Source organism: Macrobrachium nipponense, chromosome 45 (assembly GCF_015104395.2).
Source record: "Macrobrachium nipponense isolate FS-2020 chromosome 45, ASM1510439v2, whole genome shotgun sequence".
Classification (NCBI taxonomy): Eukaryota; Metazoa; Arthropoda; class Malacostraca; order Decapoda; family Palaemonidae; genus Macrobrachium; species Macrobrachium nipponense.
Window position 1 is genome coordinate 20,836,143 of NC_061105.1, and position 4,676 is coordinate 20,840,818.

Here is a 4,676-nt window from a genome sequence, read left to right on the forward strand (position 1 = left end):
AACAGAACAGAGGACTGGTACAACAAACCAATGCACGGACAATACATGAGGACAGACTAAAGAACAAGCCAGCGATGACACATGGTAAATGGTTACAGAAGTGAGAGCTCAAGAAGGAAACTGAAAGAATGATAAAAGCGGCACAAGATCAGTAGTAAAAAAGTGATGGACTCCTAAGGAGGCAGGATGCAACCCGGAACCAAACACTATATATAACAGCCAGTCGAATTGGAGGACTGTGATAAACCAAAAAAAAAGTAATAATAATAATAATAATAATAATAATAATAATAATAATAATAATAATAATAATTATATAATAATAAGAATATACTGATTACTCAAAATTCTCTTTATTACTCGTTTCTCCACTACGCATTCCATGACAACATGTCTTTATTCCAATTAGGGGATTGCTAGTATTTTCCTGGCCTTAGATAATACAAGAAACTGAGAGATCGGAATCAGTTTGTTATAAGAAACATTGTCAAGAGGGAACTCGAAATACATTAGCTTTCCTTAAATCCTAATTTTCAGGTCAAACATTGTAGCAAGTCCACACTTCATGAGCTATGTTTTTGTTTGTTTGTCAACAATATGTTTTTGTTTGTGTCAAAAATAAACTAAGAAATGAAAAGAGATATGTGAAGAGGAAGGTATCATCTGGATAAAACCAACAGAACTTCAACTTCCCAAAAACAAGATTAATAATTATAGCGAGAGCAACATTTAATGGGATGTCCTTGAAACCATTAGACCCTCTCCGCACTGACGCCGGTTTAATGCATTAAGTAAATGTGTGTGTGTGTGTAGAGAGAGAGAGAGAGAGAGAGAGAGAGAGAGAGAGAGAGAGAGAGAAACACGTATAATGAAAATTGACATATTAGGCCTACCCTGATTAAATGAGGCATATGGGATAGTCTAAGGTAGGCTTAAGGCGGTGCATAGTTAATGAGGATTTTCCAGGCTCTGGTTATTATCTGGCCTCCAGCTCCATATTTCTTCTCGCTTCCTATAATACTGGAGACGTTGGCTGAAAGTATTTCCTTGCCAAACTCAAGTATTCGAAACATAAAGGATGCCCTAAACTAAGTACAATCTGCCACTGAAACGATATTGTAATAACTACTCAAAACAGGTTATTGCGCTTTAAACTACTCATTACTGCTTATGGTCTTCATTTTACTTATTTTCATACTGACAGACTCTTCCGTATTTCTTTCGAGGTCATTCATTCAATCTATGACCCAGCGCAGTCTTGCTGATACGTAAAAGAAAGGTTTTAACTGATAGAGAATTGGCTGAAACTAATTTCAGTTGTTTTGTAGCATGAACTAAAGAGTATGATTTCTTGGAATTTGGACGAATTTAGATATTATGAGATATAAAAGGACCAAGAAGTCATTCATAGGTCATTTGTTTTATTAACAGTAATTAATGCATTTTTTAAATACTGACATTTAATTGTACTGAAGCCTTGATACGCGTAAATAGAATGCAGAGTTCATTTCTAATTTTGACCTAATAACCCGGGAAATTAACTTTTTCACTATAAAGAGAGCAAGCTTAGATAAAACAGGACAGTAATTGCAAATACTATTGACGGTCAGTAACACAAAGTGATAAATTGTAACGTGTTATTTGCAACAACATTTTCTACCTACAAAAATTATGGACATGAATTCTTTATGAAATCTGATCTTAAAAGTGCTGATGCTTTAAGTTAAAGAACCATCTAAAGATAAACTAATATCCGAACTTTGAGTTCGGAAACATTTAGAATAAGGTAACTTCTCCTTACATTCATTATATAGGTAAATAACTATATATATATTATAAATAATTATAATATGATATAGTAGATATAGAATATATCGGATTAGATAGATTATATAAGATATAGATTAGCTTATATATATCATTATATATAGATATAAGCATATACAGATGATATATATATATAATATATATAGTAGATATATATAGATAGATAGATATATATATATAGAGATATATATATATATATAGAGATATATATATATATTAGATGATAGTACTATATATAGACGAGATATCTATATATATTGAGATAAGATAATAGAATGATATATCTATATAGAATAGATATATATAGCATATAGATATATATAGATATCCTATAGATAATATAAGAACATATATCCTATATATATAGCAGAGATGAGATTAGAGAATATAAGAATATATATATATATATAGTAGATATATATATATATATATGAGATATCTATATATATATATATATATATATATATATATATATATAGATATATATATATATATATGTTAAGATATATATATATATATATATATATATATTATATATATAAAAATACATATATATAAGATAGGATATCATATGATATATATATATAAATAATAAGATATCTATATATATAGATATATATATATATATAATATATATATGTAGATATATATATATATATATATATATATGATATATATCTATATATATATATATATGAGATAATATATTAATAGATATATAATATATATATATATATTTATAATATTATATATAAATATATATTATATATAAATATATATTAGATCATATATATATAAAGATATATATAGACATATATATATATATATTATAAATAATATATATATATAATAGAGATATTTTTGCGTATATAGGGCCTGTGAGAGACTAGATACGTAAACGGAAGCAATTTAGATGGGGTTTCAAGAGGGGAATTGCTTGAACTTACCGTAAACTATTATTATTGATTTCTTTCTCTAGAGGAAGGTCGCCAGAAACTCAGCTCGTTACTTTAAAACTATTTATTTACACAAAGGCCCGTGCTGGCCTGGAGAAAAGTTAAATGATATGGGCCCCCACGTTGGGGCTTATAGTCTCATTCAATTCAAGCTGATTTTCATTCACGTGGGTTAATGCACACTTGCGGCAGAGAGACGGCACGTGACTCATGGAATCTGGAAAAGAATCCCAGATTAAACGACATAAAAGAAAAAATGACTTCTTGCTTTGATTAAGGCTGATTAATTCCCTAACATTGGGGAAGGTAAACTCGAATGGTTCACTGAGGTATACACGAAAGCTTGGTCTTTAACAAGTCACAAAGGGGAGCACGTGGCCCGATGAGGACAAAGGGCTTCTGATGTAGAAGGGGTAAAAATAAGAATTGAGAATGAATTTAGCAAGAGTCGTATGGTAGTAAAAGGTGCTGGGTTGAAGTTTACACTTTCAGACGTACCTTTATGCAATATTCTGTGTATCCTTGTAGAAGAATGCGGTCCGACCTCTGTTCAGGTCTGGGGTCCGTGTCCACCAGTGCGTCGTGGGTAGGCCTATTTTTTTGGGAGGCCGGCAATTTGACCTCTGTCCGAGATCACGTCTCTGGCGGCCGACTGAGAGCGATACTGCTTGCTTTCGAATCACGGGGCTTCCAAAAAACCGCCTCGAGCATTGCCTGAAAGGTGGTAAACACAACGCCAGCAAATTGGGAAGGAAAATAGGTCTTATTGTAGAAGTCCCTAAAATCCATCTCGAAGCCTAGCTACTCTTGTGACCTGCCTCTCTTACCCTAAGCTTCCGTCAGACCGGAAATATCATTCCTACGACATCCCACTCTCCCAACAACAGTAGCTTCAGGAGACGGCATGGCTGCTACTTTTTATTAATTAAACAAAACTAAAACTCTGCTGGGAAGGCGAGGCGTTCTATAAACGTAGCAGCTCCCCCGTGTAAGAAGGCATTCACTCCCTTTCGGGCGTGAAGGTCTTGGCTTAAATAAGTTGATCGCCTCGACAACCCAGTTCTCCTACTCTAACTTGAAGTTTTTTGAGCAGCGATACGGCTGACTACAATGGCCTACCTAACTTATAGGCAAAGATGCTAAGTGTACTAACTTAATATAGTGATGTAGTCTAGCCTAATAAATAACTACAGTTGTCTGTGACGACAGTCTACTCTACCCTAGATAAGGTTACTTGAAATTCTACTTGCTACTAACCTAATGCCCTGGTACTAAATCTATTAGCCTAACCTACTCAATACAGTTAAATGAAGACGCAATCATTCCAGAGTGTGGTACGCACAGCAGTAGTTCAGCGACGGAACTGGTAAAATATATAATGAGAGGTAATGATGCGTTGGGGATGATGAGTGGTTAATTTACCAGGAGGGAAATGCAATGAGGTAATTATATTTAAGTGAGGGTTAGTATTACAATGGCTAGGGGTTAGAGGGTTAGTGCTACTGGCAGGGATCGGGCTGGCTACCTTCTCTGGGTAGGTGCCAGGATCACTCTGCAATTGAATGCGATGCGACTGCGGTACCTTGGGCACAGGTGTCAAGGAGAGCATGTGGCTCTTTTGTTAGTATGTTAATGACGTCCCTTCTTCTTCTTCTTATTCCTCCAGGACCTGGCTATACCAGTCCTAGGAGTAGACGGAGGCACAGACTCTGGGGAAAGGCCAGAAACGCCGGCAGGAGCAGAGGCAGTGGTAGCCTGGGGGACTTCAGGAGAACACCCTACTTCGGTATCTGCAGCAGCCGTCGTAAGGGGAAAACTCCAGGCTGACTCTGGTCGGGCAGTTCCTGGTTTTCCAGAGGAGGTATGAAGGGTAGGTCTGCCGGCACTAGCTCG

At 35.0% G+C, this 4,676-nt stretch overlaps 1 long non-coding RNA gene across 1 annotated transcript; it reads right to left on the reverse strand.

Annotated features, from left to right (window-relative positions):
* Nucleotides 1-2,832: 2,832 nt before the first annotated feature.
* Nucleotides 2,833-3,367, reverse strand: LOC135214116 (uncharacterized). Its single transcript, XR_010314269.1, has 2 exons — nt 3,282-3,367; nt 2,833-3,000 (listed from the first exon to the last, which is right to left on the reverse strand). It is a non-coding gene; the product is annotated as an uncharacterized LOC135214116 (long non-coding RNA).
* Nucleotides 3,368-4,676: the final 1,309 nt, after the last annotated feature.